Raw genomic sequence first — 21,455 nt, 5'->3', positions numbered from 1 at the left:
GTAAATCTACGAAGACAAGTTGAAAATAATCTGCAACGAAAATGTTCATAAAGGGTGTTTTATTTACACTAAATACGATAGTATCTATCGCCTTGTCTTGTTATTTACTTGTGAAGATTCGGTACTCTCAGCACCGTGGCCCGGATCGTATTCCCGCTCATGGAATGGTTGTATTGTTCAGCTAACATATCGGTGTACCAGTACTTCTGCCGATTTTCCGATGCTAGCAGGTCATTGGTTTTGTCCAAAACATTATGAATGTTAACATAATACAAATAGCTGCAGTTGCTGGAAATCTGAGCCTAAAACGAAAATTGTTTGCGGAACGCAGAAAGACTGGCAACAGAAACATCGACTTTCCTGCTCCTCGGATGCTGCTGTGCTTTTCCAGCATTTTCTGATCTAAAATCAGGTTTCCAGCATCTGCAGTCCTCACTCCTGCCGAGTTCCTTCAGTGTCGCTGGTTCCCAATTCAAGAACTCCATCTCTGGCGGTTTCATATCTGTACCTCCATGCTGTGGAATTGAAGAGTGAAGAAAAGTAACTCACCCCCTCCATCTCTGGGGTAATTAGGGGCTGAAAGTGAATCGTATCACATTGAAGTATATCTACAAGCGACTTGATCTCTGTCTTTTATTGGGAACCATCTCTTTCATTGTAACCATCAGGAAAGACCATTTCGTTCGCTAAATAAAGAAATGAATATGTCACTAACCTTTGTTTGTTTCATGTCCAAGAATACTCAGATCAATAGCTGCCTTGATTACCTCTGCTGGTCATGTTCGCAAAGAGATCGAGCAAATTGCCAAGTGTGATTTTCCTTTCAATAAATAATTTTGACTCAATTTTGCTGCAAATATCTTTTCCTAACTTTGTGCTTTTCTTCTTTGACATTGGTGTCTCGCACCTTACAAATGACAGCAAAGGTATGAATGGAGATGGAAACATTTCACTCAAGTCAGCGGCAGCTTTCAATGAGATCACGACTGATTTGGTCAGTGCTCAGGGGGCGGTGTCGTCTGTAGTCATGGCCGAGTGGTTAAGGCGATGGATTAGAAATCCATTGGGGTTTCCCCACGTAGGTTCGAATCCTGCTGACTACGTTATCCGTGCTTTGCTGCTGGAACAATTCAAAGCTCCGAAAGCCTGTTTTGCAAACCAGGCCTGTAATTTGATGAGACTTGAGAAACTCGAGTTCTTCATCAGAAATGCTCCACATTTAAAACATTATCTCTGTTTCTCTTTCCAGATACACTGCTCGACACATCGGATTTCTGCAGTTGTTATTGAACGCCCTGAGCAGAAGTGCTGCTTTTCATTAGATTCCTTTAATCCCTTGTCCTCTGTTCTCTGACTCTGGTCATTGGCAACACTTCCTCTTGCTCGTCAGAGTGCTCATTCCCCACCGCTCCGTCTCCCATCATTACAAACAACCGCAGGAAATTGCCACTTAACCATCTTTGTTCCAAAGTGAAACTCACCAGCCTAGGAACTCTCTCCACCAAATGGGACTTCTCATCCCTGGACATGGAAAAGCCAGAGGATTGTGAAGAGATACTGTGAACATATTGTCAGTTGGCAGTTGGAAAAATGTTTAGGAAGCAAACCATATAATTTAGGCTCCAGCTTTGGAAATCTTGAGAAACTCTTTGGGAAATGGAATCACAGGAGATTGAAGAAGTGTAAATTGTCAGTCCGAGTAGAGGAAGGGACATTGACTCTGATGTTCTCGGCACAGGAATTGATCTGAGACATTGAAAGAATTCTCGCTCCCGTACGTGAGCAATACAAACTTCATCTGGACGGTGGGACAATGAAAAACTCTGGAACACTCAAGACAATATCCAAATATTGACTGAGATCACGACAGTACGAGTACGATAGATGGGTCAGTTTTTGTCCAGTGTGTGCGGGAGGGATTCCTGACACAGTATGTAGACATGGCTTCAAGGGAAGAAGCCACTTTCGATTTAGTACTGGGTAAGGAGCCTGGCCAGGTTTTAGATTTGGAAGTAGGTGAGCACTGTGGAGACAGCGATCACAATTCTCTCAGGTTTACTTTCCTGATGGAAAGGGATAGGTGTACTCCACGGAGCAAGAGTTTCAGCTGGTGGAAGGGAAATCACGATGCAATGAGGTAAGATTTAGGAAGCGCAGAGTTGGGTAGGAAACTGTAGGGGGTGAGCACATTAAAAATGTGAAGCTTATTCAAGGAAAAGCTCCTGTGTGTCCTCGATAAGTATGTACCTGTCAGGCAGGGAGGAAGATATAGAACGCGTGAGCCGTGGTTTACTAAGGAAGGTGGAATCCCTGGTCAAGAAGAACAAGAAGTCTTATGTTAGGACAAAACGTGAAAACTCAGTTAGAGCGCTCGAGGTTTCCAACGATCTCAGGAAAGACCTAAAAAGAGAGCTGGGAAGAGCCAGGAGGAGACATGAGAAGCTGTTGGCAGATAGGATCAGGGTTAACGCTAAGGCTTTCCATAGGTATGTCAGGAATAAAAGAATGACGAGAGTTAAATTTGGGACAATCAAGGATAATAGTGGGAAGTCGTGTGTGGAGTCAGTGGAGATAGAGGAAGCACTAAATAAATATTTTTCGACAGAGTTCGCTATAGATAATGAAAATGTTGGCGAGGAAGATACAGAGATACTTGCGTCTAGACTAGAAGAGATTGAGGTTCACAAGGAAGAGATATTAGAAATACTGCAGAGTGTGAAAATAGATAAGTCAGCTGGGCCGGATGGGATCTATCTGATGTTGTTTAGCAAATGCACTGCAGGAAGGTACAAATCAAGCTGATGCTAACAACGGCTCGTTTTGAGCCGCTAATTTGCAGTGAAGTGGCGGCGCCAATAAAAGGTGTCACGCAGCTCGTCTAATTCCACATCCTGAGCTCGAAATGAGCAGATGTCTCTCGCTGAGTTTCGGCAGGGTCTTGCTTAGACGACACCATGACACGTTTTCACTGGAGTAGATCATGAAATCGCGTCGTGAATGTGAATAAAACGATGGGCACTTCCAGCAGAGAAGGAGGCGACCCTGAAGCAGGCAGCTCTGGACAAATGTTTCTCCTTTGCCAGTGAAAGGCACTGCTTCACAAATTGGAAACTTCGAAGTGAAGCAGTGTTGGTGATTATCTTCGCTGCTTGTTCACCTTTTTAATTCTGATTCCGTGAAAGTCCATGGCATTACATATCAACATTCTGCCGTTCCTGCATGTGTCTATTGGGCCAGTAGCGTAATGGATAACGCGTCTGACTTCGGATCAGAAGATTGTAGGTTCGAGTCCTACCTGGCTCGTGGGGAATGTCTCACTTTAACCGTGCCCCTCGTTGACGCTCCCCTGCAAAGCCCTGCCGGGACGTCGCTTCTGTGCTTCCGCATTTAAAACTTGCATTTGTCTTATTGTCCATTTCAAATTCCAGCTCAACACAACGGAGACCTCTGTCGGTTTCGGAGTGCCTTTCTGTGTGTCTCCCTTTGTGGGTGAAAATGAGCATGAGTTCCTCAAAAGAGTGACAAGTCGTTGTGGAAGTGTCATACATCTGTGCCATTTAAGAACACAGGATAAAGTCATTGACATTTGCCCTGGGAACATTAGAACACACGACACTTTGGGCCAAAGTTGGAAACTGCGACTGGAATAGATGGCTCTCTGATCAGGCGGAATGGCCTTTTCCCACTTTGTAAATCTACGAAGACAAGTTGAAAATAATCTGCAACGAAAATGTTCATAAAGGGTGTTTTATTTACACTAAATACGATAGTATCTATCGCCTTGTCTTGTTATTTACTTGTGAAGATTCGGTACTCTCAGCACCGTGGCCCGGATCGTATTCCCGCTCATGGAATGGTTGTATTGTTCAGCTAACATATCGGTGTACCAGTACTTCTGCCGATTTTCCGATGCTAGCAGTTCATTGGTTTTGTCCAAAACATTATGAATGTTAACATAATACAAATAGCTGCAGTTGCTGGAAATCTGAGCCTAAAACGAAAATTGTTTGCGGAACGCAGAAAGACTGGCAACAGAAACATCGACTTTCCTGCTCCTCGGATGCTGCTGTGCTTTTCCAGCATTTTCTGATCTAAAATCAGGTTTCCAGCATCTGCAGTCCTCACTCCTGCCGAGTTCCTTCAGTGTCGCTGGTTCCCAATTCAAGAACTCCATCTCTGGCGGTTTCATATCTGTACCTCCATGCTGTGGAATTGAAGAGTGAAGAAAAGTAACTCACCCCCTCCATCTCTGGGGTAATTAGGGGCTGAAAGTGAATCGTATCACATTGAAGTATATCTACAAGCGACTTGATCTCTGTCTTTTATTGGGAACCATCTCTTTCATTGTAACCATCAGGAAAGACCATTTCGTTCGCTAAATAAAGAAATGAAGATGTCACTAACCTTTGTTTGTTTCATGTCCAAGAATACTCAGATCAATAGCTGCCTTGATTACCTCTGCTGGTCATGTTCGCAAAGAGATCGAGCAAATTGCCAAGTGTGATTTTCCTTTCAATAAATAATTTTGACTCAATTTTGCTGCAAATATCTTTTCCTAACTTTGTGCTTTTCTTCTTTGACATTGGTGTCTCGCACCTTACAAATGACAGCAAAGGTATGAATGGAGATGGAAACATTTCACTCAAGTCAGCGGCAGCTTTCAATGAGATCACGACTGATTTGGTCAGTGCTCAGGGTGCGGTGCCGTTTGTAGTCATGGCCGAGTGGTTAAGGCGATGGATTAGAAATCCATTGGGGTCTCCCCACGTAGGTTTGAATCCTGCTGACTACGTTATCCGTGCTTTGCCGCTGGAACAATTCAAACTTCCGAAAGCGTGTTTTGCAAACCAGGCCTGTAATTTGATGAGACTTGAGAAACTCGAGTTCTTCATCAGAAATGCTCCACATTTAAAACATTATCTCTGTTTCTCTTTCCAGATACACTGCTCGACACATCGGGTTTCTGCAGTTGTTATTGAACGCCCTGAGCAGAAGTGCTGCTTTTCATTAGATTCCTTTAATCCCTTGTCCTCTGTTCTCTGACTCTGGTCATTGGCAACACTTCCTCTTGCTCGTCAGAGTGCTCATTCCCCACCGCTCCGTCTCCCATCATTACAAACAACCGCAGGAAATTGCCACTTAACCATCTTTGTTCCAAAGTGAAACTCACCAGCCTAGGAACTCTCTCCACCAAATGGGACTTCTCATCCCTGGACATGGAAAAGCCAGAGGATTGTGAAGAGATACTGTGAACATATTGTCAGTTGGCAGTTGGAAAAATGTTTAGGAAGCAAACCATATAATTTAGGCTCCAGCTTTGGAAATCTTGAGAAACTCTTTGGGAAATGGAATCACAGGAGATTGAAGAAGTGTAAATTGTCAGTCCGAGTAGAGGAAGGGACATTGACTCTGATGTTCTCGGCACAGGAATTGATCTGAGACATTGAAAGAATTCTCGCTCCCATACGTGAGCAATACAAACTTCATCTGGACGGTGGGACAATGAAAAACTCTGGAACACTCAAGACAATATCCAAATATTGACTGAGATCACGACAGTACGAGTACGATAGATGGGTCAGTTTTTGTCCAGTGTGTGCGGGAGGGATTCCTGACACAGTATGTAGACATGGCTTCAAGGGAAGAAGCCACTTTCGATTTAGTACTGGGTAACGAGAATGGCCAGGTTTTAGATTTGGAAGTAGGTGAGCACTGTGGAGACAGCGATCACAATTCTCTCAGGTTTACTTTCGTGATGGAAAGGGATAGGTGTACTACACGGAGCAAGAGTTTCAGCTGGTGGAAGGGAAATCACGATGCAATGAGGTAAGATTTAGGAAGCGCAGAGTTGGGTAGGAAACTGTAGGGGGTGAGCACATTAAAAATGTGAAGCTTAGTCAAGGAAAAGCTCCTGTGTGTCCTCGATAAGTATGTACCTGTCAGGCAGGGAGGAAGATATAGAACGCGTGAGCCGTGGTTTACTAAGGAAGGTGGAATCCCTGGTCAAGAAGAATAAGAAGTCTTATGTGAGGACAAAACGTGAAAACTCAGTTAGAGCGCTCGAGGTTTCCAACGATCTCAGGAAAGACCTAAAAAGAGAGCTGGGAAGAGCCAGGAGGAGACATGAGAAGTTGTTGGCAGATAGGATCAGGGTTAACGCTAAGGCTTTCCATAGGTATGACAGGAATAAAAGAATGACGAGAGTTAAATTTGGGACAATCAAGGATAATAGTGGGAAGTCGTGTGTGGAGTCAGTGGAGATAGAGGAAGCACTAAATAAATATTTTTCGACAGAGTTCGCTATAGATAATGAAAATGTTGGCGAGGAAGATACAGAGATACTTGCGTCTAGACTAGAAGAGATTGAGGTTCACAAGGAAGAGATATTAGAAATACTGCAGAGTGTGAAAATAGATAAGTCAGCTGGGCCGGATGGGATCTATCTGATGTTGTTTAGCAAATGCACTGCAGGAAGGTACAAATCAAGCTGATGCTAACAACGGCTCGTTTTGAGCCGCTAATTTGCAGTGAAGTGGCGGCGCCAATAAAAGGTGTCACGCAGCTCGTCTAATTCCACATCCTGAGCTCGAAATGAGCAGATGTCTCTCGCTGAGTTTCGGCAGGGTCTTGCTTAGACGACACCATGACACGTTTTCACTGGAGTAGATCATGAAATCGCGTCGTGCATGTGAATAAAACGATGGGCACTTCCAGCAGAGAAGGAGGCGACCCTGAAGCAGGCAGCTCTGGACAAATGTTTCTCCTTTGCCAGTGAAAGGCACTGCTTCACAAATTGGAAACTTCGAAGTGAAGCAGTGTTGGTGATTATCTTCGCTGCTTGTTCACCTTTTTAATTCTGATTCCGTGAAAGTCCATGGCATTACATATCGACATTCTGCCGTTGCTGTGCGTGTCTTTTGGGCCAGTAGCGTAATGGATAACGCGTCTGACTTCGGATCAGAAGATTGTAGGTTCGAGTCCTACCTGGCTCGTGGGGAATGTCTCACTTTAACCGTGCCCCTCGTTGACGCTCCCCTGCAAAGCCCTGCCGGGACGTCACTTCTGTGCTTCCGCATTTAAAACTTGCATTTGTCTTATTGTCCATTTCAAATTCCAGCTCAACACAACGGAGACCTCTGTCGGTTTCGGGGTGCCTTTCTGTGTGTCTCCCTTTGTGGGTGAAAATGAGCATGAGTTCCTCAAAAGAGTGACAAGTCGTTGTGGAAGTGTCATACATCTGTACCATTTAAGAACACAGGATAAAGTCATTGACATTTCCCCTGGGAACATTAGAACACACGACACTTTGGGCCAAAGTTGGAAACTGCGACTGGAATAGATGGCTCTCTGATCAGGCGGAATGGCCTTTTCCCACTTTGTAAATCTACGAAGACAAGTTGAAAATAATCTGCAACGAAAATGTTCATAAAGGGTGTTTTATTTACACTAAATACGATAGTATCTATCGCCTTGTCTTGTTATTTACTTGTGAAGATTCGGTACTCTCAGCACCGTGGCCCGGATCGTATTCCCGCTCATGGAATGGTTGTATTGTTCAGCTAACATATCGGTGTACCAGTACTTCTGCCGATTTTCCGATGCTAGCAGGTCATTGGGTTTGTCCAAAACATTATGAATGTTAACATAATACAAATAGCTGCAGTTGCTGGAAATCTGAGCCTAAAACGAAAATTGTTTGCGGAACGCAGAAAGACTGGCAACAGAAACATCGACTTTCCTGCTCCTCGGATGCTGCTGTGCTTTTCCAGCATTTTCTGATCTAAAATCAGGTTTCCAGCATCTGCAGTCCTCACTCCTGCCGAGTTCCTTCAGTGTCGCTGGTTCCCAATTCAAGAACTCCATCTCTGGCGGTTTCATATCTGTACCTCCATGCTGTGGAATTGAAGAGTGAAGAAAAGTAACTCACCCCCTCCATCTCTGGGGTAATTAGGGGCTGAAAGTGAATCGTATCACATTGAAGTATATCTACAAGCGACTTAATCTCTGTCTTTTATTGGGAACCATCTCTTTCATTGTAACCATCAGGAAAGACCATTTCGTTCGCTAAATAAAGAAATGAATATGTCACTAACCTTTGTTTGTTTCATGTCCAGGAATACTCAGATCAATAGCTCCCTTGATTACCTCTGCTGGTCATGTTCGCAAAGAGATCGAGCAAATTGCCAAGTGTGATTTTCCTTTCAATAAATAATTTTGACTCAATTTTGCTGCAAATATCTTTTCCTAACTTTGTGCTTTTCTTCTTTGACATTGGTGTCTCGCACCTTACAAATGACAGCAAAGGTATGAATGGAGATGGAAACATTTCACTCAAGTCAGCGGCAGCTTTCAATGAGATCACGACTGATTTGGTCAGTGCTCAGGGGGTGGTGCCGTCTGTAGTCATGGCCGAGTGGTTAAGGCGATGGATTAGAAACCCATTGGGGTTTCCCCACGTAGGTTCGAATCCTGCTGACTACGTTATCCGTGCTTTGCTGCTGGAACAATTCAAAGTTCAGAAAGCCTGTTTTGCAAACCAGGCCTGTAATTTGATGAGACTTGAGAAACTCGAGTTCTTCATCAGAAATGCTCCACATTTAAAACATTATCTCTGTTTCTCTTTCCAGATACACTGCTCGACACATCGGGTTTCTGCAGTTGTTATTGAACGCCCTGAGCAGAAGTGCTGCTTTTCATTAGATTCCTTTAATCCCTTGTCCTCTGTTCTCTGACTCTGGTCATTGGCAACACTTCCTCTTGCTCGTCAGAGTGCTCATTCCCCACCGCTCCGTCTCCCATCATTACAAACAACCGCGGGAAATTGCCACTTAACCATCTTTGTTCCAAAGTGAAACTCACCAGCCTAGGAACTCTCTCCACCGAATGGGACTTCTCATCCCTGGACATGGAAAAGCCAGAGGATTGTGAAGAGATACTGTGAACATATTGTCAGTTGGCAGTTGGAAAAATGTTTAGGAAGCAAACCATATAATTTAGGCTCCAGCTTTGGAAATCTTGAGAAACTCTTTGGGAAATGGAATCACAGGAGATTGAAGAAGTGTAAATTGTCAGTCCGAGTAGAGGAAGGGACATTGACTCTGATGTTCTCGGCACAGGAATTGATCTGAGACATTGAAAGAATTCTCGCTCCCGTACGTGAGCAATACAAACTTCATCTGGACGGTGGGACAATGAAAAACTCTGGAACACTCAAGACAATATCCAAATATTGACTGAGATCACGACAGTACGAGTACGATAGATGGGTCAGTTTTTGTCCAGTGTGTGCGGGAGGGATTCCTGACACAGTATGTAGACATGCCTTCAAGGGAAGAAGCCACTTTCGATTTAGTACTGGGTAACGAGAATGGCCAGGTTTTAGATTTGGAAGTAGGTGAGCACTGTGGAGACAGCGATCACAATTCTCTCAGGTTTACTTTCGTGATGGAAAGGGATAGGTGTACTACACGGAGCAAGAGTTTCAGCTGGTGGAAGGGAAATCACGATGCAATGAGGTAAGATTTAGGAAGCGCAGAGTTGGGTAGGAAACTGTAGGGGGTGAGCACATTAAAAATGTGAAGCTTAGTCAAGGAAAAGCTCCTGTGTGTCCTCGATAAGTATGTACCTGTCAGGCAGGGAGGAAGATATAGAACGCGTGAGCCGTGGTTTACTAAGGAAGGTGGAATCCCTGGTCAAGAAGAATAAGAAGTCTTATGTTAGGACAAAACGTGAAAACTCAGTTAGAGCGCTCGAGGTTTCCAACGATCTCAGGAAAGACCTAAAAAGAGAGCTGGGAAGAGCCAGGAGGAGACATGAGAAGTTGTTGGCAGATAGGATCAGGGTTAACGCTAAGGCTTTCCATAGGTATGACAGGAATAAAAGAATGACGAGAGTTAAATTTGGGACAATCAAGGATAATAGTGGGAAGTCGTGTGTGGAGTCAGTGGAGATAGAGGAAGCACTAAATAAATATTTTTCGACAGAGTTCGCTATAGATAATGAAAATGTTGGCGAGGAAGATACAGAGATACTTGCGTCTAGACTAGAAGAGATTGAGGTTCACAAGGAAGAGATATTAGAAATACTGCAGAGTGTGAAAATAGATAAGTCAGCTGGGCCGGATGGGATCTATCTGATGTTGTTTAGCAAATGCACTGCAGGAAGGTACAAATCAAGCTGATGCTAACAACGGCTCGTTTTGAGCCGCTAATTTGCAGTGAAGTGGCGGCGCCAATAAAAGGTGTCACGCAGCTCGTCTAATTCCACATCCTGAGCTCGAAATGAGCAGATGTCTCTCGCTGAGTTTCGGCAGGGTCTTGCTTAGACGACACCATGACACGTTTTCACTGGAGTAGATCATGAAATCGCGTCGTGCATGTGAATAAAACGATGGGCACTTCCAGCAGAGAAGGAGGCGACCCTGAAGCAGGCAGCTCTGGACAAATGTTTCTCCTTTGCCAGTGAAAGGCACTGCTTCACAAATTGGAAACTTCGAAGTGAAGCAGTGTTGGTGATTATCTTCGCTGCTTGTTCACCTTTTTAATTCTGATTCCGTGAAAGTCCATGGCATTACATATCGACATTCTGCCGTTGCTGTGCGTGTCTTTTGGGCCAGTAGCGTAATGGATAACGCGTCTGACTTCGGATCAGAAGATTGTAGGTTCGAATCCTACCTGGCTCGTGGGGAATGTCTCACTTTAACCGTGCCCCTCGTTGACGCTCCCCTGCAAAGCCCTGCCGGGACGTCACTTCTGTGCTTCCGCATTTAAAACTTGCATTTGTCTTATTGTCCATTTCAAATTCCAGCTCAACACAACGGAGACCTCTGTCGGTTTCGGGGTGCCTTTCTGTGTGTCTCCCTTTGTGGGTGAAAATGAGGATGAGTTCCTCAAAAGAGTGACAAGTCGTTGTGGAAGTGTCATACATCTGTACCATTTAAGAACACAGGATAAAGTCATTGACATTTCCCCTGGGAACATTAGAACACACGACACTTTGGGCCAAAGTTGGAAACTGCGACTGGAATAGATGGCTCTCTGATCAGGCGGAATGGCCTTTTCCCACTTTGTAAATCTACGAAGACAAGTTGAAAATAATCTGCAACGAAAATGTTCATAAAGGGTGTTTTATTTACACTAAATACGATAGTATCTATCGCCTTGTCTTGTTATTTACTTGTGAAGATTCGGTACTCTCAGCACCGTGGCCCGGATCGTATTCCCGCTCATGGAATGGTTGTATTGTTCAGCTAACATATCGGTGTACCAGTACTTCTGCCGATTTTCCGATGCTAGCAGGTCATTGGGTTTGTCCAAAACATTATGAATGTTAACATAATACAAATAGCTGCAGTTGCTGGAAATCTGAGCCTAAAACGAAAATTGTTTGCGGAACGCAGAAAGACTGGCAACAGAAACATCGACTTTCCTGCTCCTCGGATGCTGCTGTGCTTTTCCAGCATTTTCTGATCTAAAATCAGGTTTCCAGCATCTGCAGTCCTCACTCCTGCCGAGTTCCTTCAGTGTCGCTGGTTCCCAATTCAAGAACTCCATCTCTGGCGGTTTCATATCTGTACCTCCATGCTGTGGAATTGAAGAGTGAAGAAAAGTAACTCACCCCCTCCATCTCTGGGGTAATTAGGGGCAGAAAGTGAATCGTATCACATTGAAGTATATCTACAAGCGACTTAATCTCTGTCTTTTATTGGGATCCATCTCTTTCATTGTAACCATCAGGAAAGACCATTTCGTTCGCTAAATAAAGAAATGAATATGTCACTAACCTTTGTTTGTTTCATGTCCAAGAATACTCAGATCAATAGCTGCCTTGATTACCTCTGCTGGTCATGTTCGCAAAGAGATCGAGCAAATTGCCAAGTGTGATTTTCCTTTCAATAAATAATTTTGACTCAATTTTGCTGCAAATATCTTTTCCTAACTTTGTGCTTTTCTTCTTTGACATTGGTGTCTCGTACCTTACAAATGACAGCAAAGGTATGAATGGAGATGGAAACATTTCACTCAAGTCAGCGGCAGCTTTCAATGAGATCACGACTGATTTGGTCAGTGCTCAGGGGGTGGTGCCGTCTGTAGTCATGGCCGAGTGGTTAAGGCGATGGATTAGAAATCCATTGGGGTTTCCCCACGTAGGTTCGAATCCTGCTGACCACGTTTTCCGTGCTTTGCTGCTGGAACAATTCAAAGTTCCGAAAGCCTGTTTTGCAAACCAGGCCTGTAATTTGATGAGACTTGAGAAACTCGAGTTCTTCATCAGAAATGCTCCACATTTAAAACATTATCTCTGTTTCTCTTTCCAGATACACTGCTCGACACATCGGGTTTCTGCAGTTGTTATTGAACGCCCTGAGCAGAAGTGCTGCTTTTCATTAGATTCCTTTAATCCCTTGTCCTCTGTTCTCTGACTCTGGTCATTGGCAACACTTCCTCTTGCTCGTCAGAGTGCTCATTCCCCACCGCTCCGTCTCCCATCATTACAAACAACCGCAGGAAATTGCCACTTAACCATCTTTGTTCCAAAGTGAAACTCACCAGCCTAGGAACTCTCTCCACCAAATGGGACTTCTCATCCCTGGACATGGAAAAGCCAGAGGATTGTGAAGAGATACTGTGAACATATTGTCAGTTGGCAGTTGGAAAAATGTTTAGGAAGCAAACCATATAATTTAGGCTCCAGCTTTGGAAATCTTGAGAAACTCTTTGGGAAATGGAATCACAGGAGATTGAAGAAGTGTAAGTTGTCAGTCCGAGTAGAGGAAGGGACATTGACTCTGATGTTCTCGGCACAGGAATTGATCTGAGACATTGAAAGAATTCTCGCTCCCGTACGTGAGCAATACAAACTTCATCTGGACGGTGGGACAATGAAAAACTCTGGAACACTCAAGACAATATCCAAATATTGACTGAGATCACGACAGTACGAGTACGATAGATGGGTCAGTTTTTGTCCAGTGTGTGCGGGAGGGATTCCTGACACAGTATGTAGACATGGCTTCAAGGGAAGAAGCCACTTTCGATTTAGTACTGGGTAACGAGCCTGGCCAGGTTTTAGATTTGGAAGTAGGTGAGCACTGTGGAGACAGCGATCACAATTCTCTCAGGTTTACTTTCGTGATGGAAAGGGATAGGTGTACTCCACGGAGCAAGAGTTTCAGCTGGTGGAAGGGAAATCACGATGCAATGAGGTAAGATTTAGGAAGCGCAGAGTTGGGTAGAAAACTGTAGGGGGTGAGCACTTTAAAAATGTGAAGCTTATTCAAGGAAAAGCTCCTGTGTGTCCTCGATAAGTATGTACCTGTCAGGCAGGTAGGAAGATATAGAACGCGTGAGCCGTGGTTTACTAAGGAAGGTGGAATCCCTGGTCAAGAAGAACAAGAAGTCTTATGTTAGGACAAAACGTGAAAACTCAGTTAGAGCGCTCGAGGTTTCCAACGATCTCAGGAAAGACCTAAAAAGTGAGCTGGGAAGAGCCAGGAGGAGACATGAGAAGTTGTTGGCAGATAGGATCAGGGTTAACGCTAAGGCTTTCCATAGGTATGTCAGGAATAAAAGAATGACGAGAGTTAAATTTGGGACAATCAAGGATAATAGTGGGAAGTCGTGTGTGGAGTCAGTGGAGATAGAGGAAGCACTAAATAAATATTTTTCGACAGAGTTCGCTATAGATAATGAAAACGTTGGCGAGGAAGATACAGAGATACTTGCGTCTAGACTAGAAGAGATTGAGGTTCACAAGGAAGAGATATTAGAAATACTGCAGAGTGTGAAAATAGATAAGTCAGCTGGGCCGGATGGGATCTATCTGATGTTGTTTAGCCAATGCACTGCAGGAAGGTACAAATCAAGCTGATGCTAACAACGGCTCGTTTTGAGCCGCTAATTTGCAGTGAAGTGGCGGCGCCAATGAAAGGTGTCACGCAGCTTGTCTAATTCCACATCCTGAGCTCGAAATGAGCAGATGTCTCTCGCTGAGTTTCGGCAGGGTCTTGCTTAGACGACACCATGACACGTTTTCACTGGAGTCGATCATGAAATCGCGTCGTGAATGTGAATAAAACGATGGGCACTTCCAGCAGAGAAGGAGACGACCCTGAAGCAGGCAGCTCTGGACAAATGTTTCTCCTTTGCCAGTGAAAGGCACTGCTTCACAAATTGGAAACTTCGAAGTGAAGCAGTGTTGGTGATTATCTTCGCTGCTTGTTCACCTTTTTAATTCTGATTCCGTGAAAGTCCATGGCATTACATATCGACATTCTGCCGTTACGGTGCGCGTCTATTGGGCCAGTAGCGTAATGGATAACGCGTCTGACTTCGGATCAGAAGATTGTAGGTTCGAGTCCTACCTGGTTCGTGGGGAATGTCTCGCCTTTACTGTGCCCCTCGTTGACTCTCCCCTGCAAAGCCCTGCCGGGACATCGCTTCTGTGCTTTTGCATTTGTCTTATTGTCCATTTCAAATTCCAGCTCACCACAACGGAGACCTCTGTCGGTTTGGGGGTGCCTTTGTGGGTGAAATTGAGCATGAGTTCCTCAAAAGAGTGACAAGTCGTTGTGGAAGTGTCATACATCTGTGCCATTTAAGAACACAGGATAAAGTCATTGACATTTGCCCTGGGAACATTAGAACACACGACACTTTGGGCCAAAGTTGGAAACTGCGACTGGAATAGATGGCTCTCTGATCAGGCGGAATGGCCTTTTCCCACTTTGTAAATCTACGAAGACAAGTTGAAAATAATCTGCAACGAAAATGTTCATAAAGGGTGTTTTATTTACACTAAATACGATAGTATCTATCGCCTTGTCTTGTTATTTACTTGTGAAGATTCGGTACTCTCAGCACCGTGGCCCGGATCGTATTCCCGCTCATGGAATGGTTGTATTGTTCAGCTAACATATCGGTGTACCAGTACTTCTGCCGATTTTCCGATGCTAGCAGGTCATTGGTTTTGTCCAAAACATTATGAATGTTAACATAATACAAATAGCTGCAGTTGCTGGAAATCTGAGCCTAAAACGAAAATTGTTTGCGGAACGCAGAAAGACTGGCAACAGAAACATCGACTTTCCTGCTCCTCGGATGCTGCTGTGCTTTTCCAGCATTTTCTGATCTAAAATCAGGTTTCCAGCATCTGCAGTCCTCACTCCTGCCGAGTTCCTTCAGTGTCGCTGGTTCCCAATTCAAGAACTCCATCTCTGGCGGTTTCATATCTGTACCTCCATGCTGTGGAATTGAAGAGTGAAGAAAAGTAACTCACCCCCTCCATCTCTGGGGTAATTAGGGGCTGAAAGTGAATCGTATCACATTGAAGTATATCTACAAGCGACTTGATCTCTGTCTTTTATTGGGAACCATCTCTTTCATTGTAACCATCAGGAAAGACCATTTCGTTCGCTAAATAAAGAAATGAATATGTCACTAACCTTTGTTTGTTTCATGTCCAAGAATACTCAGATCAATAGCTCCCTTGATTACCTCTGCTGGTCATGTTCGCAAAGAGATCGAGCAAATTGCCAAGTGTGATTTTCCTTTCAATAAATAATTTTGACTCAATTTTGCTGCAAATATCTTTTCCTAACTTTGTGCTTTTCTTCTTTGACATTGGTGTCTCGCAGCTTACAAATGACAGCAAAGGTATGAATGGAGATGGAAACATTTCACTCAAGTCAGCGGCAGCTTTCAATGAGATCACGGCTGATTTGGTCAGTGCTCAGGCCGCAGTGCCGTCTGTAGTCATGGCCGAGTGGTTAAGGCGATGGATTAGAAATCCATTGGGGTCTCCCCACGTAGGTTCGAATCCTGCTGACTACGTTTTCCGTGCTTTGCTGCTGGAACAATTCAAAGTTCAGAAAGCCCGTTTTGCAAACCAGGCCTGTAATTTGATTAGACTTGAGAAACTCGAGTTCTTCATCAGAAATGCTCCACATTTAAAACATTATCTCTGTTTCTCTTTCCAGATACACTGCTCGACACATCGGGTTTCTGCAGTTGTTATTGAACGCCCTGAGCAGAAGTGCTGCTTTTCATTAGATTCCTTTAATCCCTTGTCCTCTGTTCTCTGACTCTGGTCATTGGCAACACTTCCTCTTGCTCGTCAGAGTGCTCATTCCCCACCGCTCCGTCTCCCATCATTACAAACAACCGCAGGAAATTGCCACTTAACCATCTTTGTTCCAAAGTGAAACTCACCAGCCTAGGAACTCTCTCCACCAAATGGGACTTCTCATCCCTGGACATGGAAAAGCCAGAGGATTGTGAAGAGATACTGTGAACATATTGTCAGTTGGCAGTTGGAAAAATGTTTAGGAAGCAAACCATATAATTTAGGCTCCAGCTTTGGAAATCTTGAGAAACTCTTTGGGAAATGGAATCACAGGAGATTGAAGAAGTGTAAATTGTCAGTCCGAGTAGAGGAAGGGACATTGACTCTGATGTTCTCGGCACAGGAATTGATCTGAGACATTGAAAGAATTATCGCTCCCGTACGTGAGCAATACAAACTTCATCTGGACGGTGGGACAATGAAAAACTCTGGAACACTCAAGACAATATCCAAATATTGACTGAGATCACGACAGTACGAGTACGATAGATGGGTCAGTTTTTGTCCAGTGTGTGCGGGAGGGATTCCTGACACAGTATGTAGACATGCCTTCAAGGGAAGAAGCCACTTTCGATTTAGTACTGGGTAACGAGCCTGGCCAGGTTTTAGATTTGGAAGTAGGTGAGCACTGTGGAGACAGCGATCACAATTCTCTCAGGTTTACTTTCGTGATGGAAAGGGATAGGTGTACTCCACGGAGCAAGAGTTTCAGCTGGTGGAAGGGAAATCACGATGCAATGAGGTAAGATTTAGGAAGCGCAGAGTTGGGTAGGAAACTGTACGGGGTGAGCACATTAAAAATGTGAAGCTTATTCAAGGAAAAGCTCCTGTGTGTCCTCGATAAGTATGTACCTGCCAGGCAGGGAGGAAGATATAGAACGCGTGAGCCGTGGTTTACTAAGGAAGGTGGAATCCCTGGTCAAGAAGAACAAGAAGTCTTATATTAGGACAAAACGTGAAAACTCAGTTAGAGCGCTCGAGGTTTCCAACGATCTCAGGAAAGACCTAAAAAGAGAGCTGGGAAGAGCCAGGAGGAGACATGAGAAGTTGTTGGCAGATAGGATCAGGGTTAACGCTAAGGCTTTCCATAGGTATGTCAGGAATAAAAGAATGACGAGAGTTAAATCTGGGACAATCAAGGATAATAGTGGGAAGTCGTGTGTGGAGTCAGTGGAGATAGAGGAAGCACTAAATAAATATTTTTCGACAGAGTTCGCTATAGATAATGAAAATGTTGGCGAGGAAGATACAGAGATACTTGCGTCTAGACTAGAAGAGATTGAGGTTCACAAGGAAGAGATATTAGAAATACTGCAGAGTGTGAAAATAGATAAGTCAGCTGGGCCGGATGGGATCTATCTGATGTTGTTTAGCAAATGCACTGCAGGAAGGTACAAATCAAGCTGATGCTAACAACGGCTCGTTTTGAGCCGCTAATTTGCAGTGAAGTGGCGGCGCCAATAAAAGGTGTCACGCAGCTCGTCTAATTCCACATCCTGAGCTCGAAATGAGCAGATGTCTCTCGCTGAGTTTCGGCAGGGTCTTGCTTAGACGACACCATGACACGTTTTCACTGGAGTAGATCATGAAATCGCGTCGTGAATGTGAATAAAACGATGGGCACTTCCAGCAGAGAAGGAGGCGACCCTGAAGCAGGCAGCTCTGGACAAATGTTTCTCCTTTGCCAGTGAAAGGCACTGCTTCACAAATTGGAAACTTCGAAGTGAAGCAGTGTTGGTGATTATCTTCGCTGCTTGTTCACCTTTTTAATTCTGATTCCGTGAAAGTCCATGGCATTACATATCGACATTCTGCCGTGGCTCTGCGTGTTTATTGGGACAGTAGCGTAATGGATAACGCATCTGACTTCGGATCAGCAGATGATAGGTTCGAATCCTACCTGGCTCGTGGGGAATGTCTCACTTTAACCGTGCCCCTCGTTGACTCTCCCCTGCAAAGCCCTGCCGGGACATCGCTTCTGTGCTTTTGCATTTGTCTTATTGTCCATTTCAAATTCCAGCTCAACACAACGGAGACCTCTGTCGGTTTGGGGGTGCCTTTGTGGGTGAAATTGAGCATGAGTTCCTCAAAAGAGTGACAAGTCGTTGTGGAAGTGTCATACATCTGTGCCATTTAAGAACACAGGATAAAGTCATTGACATTTGCCCTGGGAACATTAGAACACACGACACTTTGGGCCAAAGTTGGAAACTGCGACTGGAATAGATGGCTCTCTGATCAGGCGGAATGGCCTTTTCCCACTTTGTAAATCTACGAAGACAAGTTGAAAATAATCTGCAACGAAAATGTTCATAAAGGGTGTTTTATTTACACTAAATACGATAGTATCTATTGCCTTGTCTTGTTATTTACTTGTGAAGATTCGGTACTCTCAGCACCGTGGCCCGGATCGTATTCCCGCTCATGGAATGGTTGTATTGTTCAGCTAACATATCGGTGTACCAGTACTTCTGCCGATTTTCCGATGCTAGCAGGTCATTGGTTTTGTCCAAAACATTATGAATGTTAACATAATACAAATAGCTGCAGTTGCTGGAAATCTGAGCCTAAAACGAAAATTGTTTGCGGAACGCAGAAAGACTGGCAACAGAAACATCGACTTTCCTGCTCCTCGGATGCTGCTGTGCTTTTCCAGCATTTTCTGATCTAAAATCAGGTTTCCAGCATCTGCAGTCCTCACTCCTGCCGAGTTCCTTCAGTGTCGCTGGTTCCCAATTCAAGAACTCCATCTCTGGCGGTTTCATATCTGTACCTCCATGCTGTGGAATTGAAGAGTGAAGAAAAGTAACTCACCCCCTCCATCTCTGGGGTAATTAGGGGCTGAAAGTGAATCGTATCACATTGAAGTATATCTACAAGCGACTTAATCTCTGTCTTTTATTGGGAACCATCTCTTTCATTGTAACCATCAGGAAAGACCATTTCGTTCGCTAAATAAAGAAATGAATATGTCACTAACCTTTGTTTGTTTCATGTCCAAGAATACTCAGATCAATAGCTCCCTTGATTACCTCTGTTGGTCATGTTCGCAAAGAGATCGAGCAAATTGCCAAGTGTGATTTTCCTTTCAATAAATAATTTTGACTCAATTTTGCTGCAAATATCTTTTCCTAACTTTGTGCTTTTCTTCTTTGACATTGGTGTCTCGCACCTTACAAATGACAGCAAAGGTATGAATGGAGATGGAAACATTTCACTCAAGTCAGCGGCAGCTTTCAATGAGATCACGGCTGATTTGCTCAGTGCTCAGGACGCAGTGCCGTCTGTAGTCATGGCCGAGTGGTTAAGGCGATGGATTAGAAATCCATTGGGGTCTCCCCACGTAGGTTCGAATCCTGCTGACTATGTTTTCCGTGCTTTGCTGCTGGAACAATTCAAAGTTCAGAAAGCCCGTTTTGCAAACCAGGCCTGTAATTTGATTAGACTTGAGAAACTCGAGTTCTTCATCAGAAATGCTCCACATTTAAAACATTATCTCTGTTTCTCTTTCCAGATACACTGCTCGACACATCGGGTTTCTGCAGTTGTTATTGAACGCCCTGAGCAGAAGTGCTGCTTTTCATTAGATTCCTTTAATCCCTTGTCCTCTGTTCTCTGACTCTGGTCATTGGCAACACTTCCTCTTGCTCGTCAGAGTGCTCATTCCCCACCGCTCCGTCTCCCATCATTACAAACAACCGCAGGAAATTGCCACTTAACCATCTTTGTTCCAAAGTGAAACTCACCAGCCTAGGAACTCTCTCCACCGAATGGGACTTCTCATCCCTGGACATGGAAAAGCCAGAGGATTGTGAAGAGATACTGTGAACATATTGTCAGTTGGCAGTTGGAAAAATGTTTAGGAAGCAAACCATATAATTTAGGCTCCAGCTTTGGAAATCTTGAGAAACTCTTTGGGAAATGGAATCACAGGAGATTGAAGAAGTGTAAATTGTCAGTCCGAGTAGAGGAAGGGACATTGACTCTGATGTTCTCGGCACAGGAATTGATCTGAGACATTGAAAGAATTCTCGCTCCCGTACGTGAGCAATACAAACTTCATCTGGACGGTGGGACAATGAAAAACTCTGGAACACTCAAGACAATATCCAAATATTGACTGAGATCACGACAGTACGAGTACGATAGATGGGTCAGTTTTTGTCCAGTGTGTGCGGGAGGGATTCCTGACACAGTATGTAGACATGCCTTCAAGGGAAGAAGCCACTTTCGATTTAGTACTGGGTAACGAGCCTGGCCAGGTTTTAGATTTGGAAGTAGGTGAGCACTGTGGAGACAGCGATCACAATTCTCTCAGGTTTACTTTCGTGATGGAAAGGGATAGGTGTACTCCACGGAGCAAGAGTTTCAGCTGGTGGAAGGGAAATCACGATGCAATGAGGTAAGATTTAGGAAGCGCAGAGTTGGGTAGGAAACTGTAGGGGGTGAGCACATTAAAAATGTGAAGCTTATTCAAGGAAAAGCTCCTGTGTGTCCTCGATAAGTATGTACCTGCCAGGCAGGGAGGAAGATATAGAACGCGTGAGCCGTGGTTTACTAAGGAAGGTGGAATCCCTGGTCAAGAAGAACAAGAAGTCTTATGTTAGGACAAAACGTGAAAACTCAGTTAGAGCGCTCGAGGTTTCCAACGATCTCAGGAAAGACCTAAAAAGAGAGCTGGGAAGAGCCAGGAGGAGACATGAGAAGTTGTTGGCAGATAGGATCAGGGTTAACGCTAAGGCTTTCCATAGGTATGTCAGGAATAAAAGAATGACGAGAGTTAAATCTGGGACAATCAAGGATAATAGTGGGAAGTCGTGTGTGGAGTCAGTGGAGATAGAGGAAGCACTAAATAAATATTTTTCGACAGAGTTCGCTATAGATAATGAAAATGTTGGCGAGGAAGATACAGAGATACTTGCGTCTAGACTAGAAGAGATTGAGGTTCACAAGGAAGAGATATTAGAAATACTGCAGAGTGTGAAAATAGATAAGTCAGCTGGGCCGGATGGGATCTATCTGATGTTGTTTAGCAAATGCACTGCAGGAAGGTACAAATCAAGCTGATGCTAACAACGGCTCGTTTTGAGCCGCTAATTTGCAGTGAAGTGGCGGCGCCAATAAAAGGTGTCACGCAGCTCGTCTAATTCCACATCCTGAGCTCGAAATGAGCAGATGTCTCTCGCTGAGTTTCGGCAGGGTCTTGCTTAGACGACACCATGACACGTTTTCACTGGAGTAGATCATGAAATCGCGTCGTGAATGTGAATAAAACGATGGGCACTTCCAGCAGAGAAGGAGGCGACCCTGAAGCAGGCAGCTCTGGACAAATG

At 44.3% G+C, this 21,455-nt stretch overlaps 10 non-coding genes across 10 annotated transcripts; all 10 read left to right on the top strand.

The window, feature by feature from the left end:
• The first annotated feature begins 1,021 nt into the window (after positions 1–1,021).
• On the top strand, positions 1,022–1,103 carry trnas-aga (transfer RNA serine (anticodon AGA)). Its single transcript has one exon. It is a non-coding gene; the product is annotated as a tRNA-Ser (tRNA).
• A 2,127-nt stretch (positions 1,104–3,230) lies between these two features.
• Positions 3,231–3,303, top strand: trnar-ucg (transfer RNA arginine (anticodon UCG)). The gene has a single exon. It is a non-coding gene; the product is annotated as a tRNA-Arg (tRNA).
• A 1,407-nt stretch (positions 3,304–4,710) lies between these two features.
• On the top strand, positions 4,711–4,792 carry trnas-aga (transfer RNA serine (anticodon AGA)). The gene has a single exon. It is a non-coding gene; the product is annotated as a tRNA-Ser (tRNA).
• Positions 4,793–6,919: 2,127 nt separating this feature from the next.
• Positions 6,920–6,992, top strand: trnar-ucg (transfer RNA arginine (anticodon UCG)). The gene has a single exon. It is a non-coding gene; the product is annotated as a tRNA-Arg (tRNA).
• A 1,407-nt stretch (positions 6,993–8,399) lies between these two features.
• On the top strand, positions 8,400–8,481 carry trnas-aga (transfer RNA serine (anticodon AGA)). Its single transcript has one exon. It is a non-coding gene; the product is annotated as a tRNA-Ser (tRNA).
• Positions 8,482–10,608: 2,127 nt separating this feature from the next.
• On the top strand, positions 10,609–10,681 carry trnar-ucg (transfer RNA arginine (anticodon UCG)). The gene has a single exon. It is a non-coding gene; the product is annotated as a tRNA-Arg (tRNA).
• Positions 10,682–12,088: 1,407 nt separating this feature from the next.
• trnas-aga (transfer RNA serine (anticodon AGA)) lies at positions 12,089–12,170 on the top strand. Its single transcript has one exon. It is a non-coding gene; the product is annotated as a tRNA-Ser (tRNA).
• Positions 12,171–14,297: 2,127 nt separating this feature from the next.
• Positions 14,298–14,370, top strand: trnar-ucg (transfer RNA arginine (anticodon UCG)). The gene has a single exon. It is a non-coding gene; the product is annotated as a tRNA-Arg (tRNA).
• A 1,378-nt stretch (positions 14,371–15,748) lies between these two features.
• trnas-aga (transfer RNA serine (anticodon AGA)) lies at positions 15,749–15,830 on the top strand. The gene has a single exon. It is a non-coding gene; the product is annotated as a tRNA-Ser (tRNA).
• A 3,578-nt stretch (positions 15,831–19,408) lies between these two features.
• trnas-aga (transfer RNA serine (anticodon AGA)) lies at positions 19,409–19,490 on the top strand. Its single transcript has one exon. It is a non-coding gene; the product is annotated as a tRNA-Ser (tRNA).
• The last annotated feature ends 1,965 nt before the right edge of the window (positions 19,491–21,455 follow it).

Source organism: Chiloscyllium punctatum, chromosome 13 (assembly GCF_047496795.1).
Source record: "Chiloscyllium punctatum isolate Juve2018m chromosome 13, sChiPun1.3, whole genome shotgun sequence".
Lineage (NCBI taxonomy): Eukaryota > Metazoa > Chordata > Chondrichthyes > Orectolobiformes > Hemiscylliidae > Chiloscyllium > Chiloscyllium punctatum.
The sequence above is the reverse complement of the archived record's forward strand: the minus strand, read 5'-3'. Positions and strand labels throughout refer to the sequence as shown.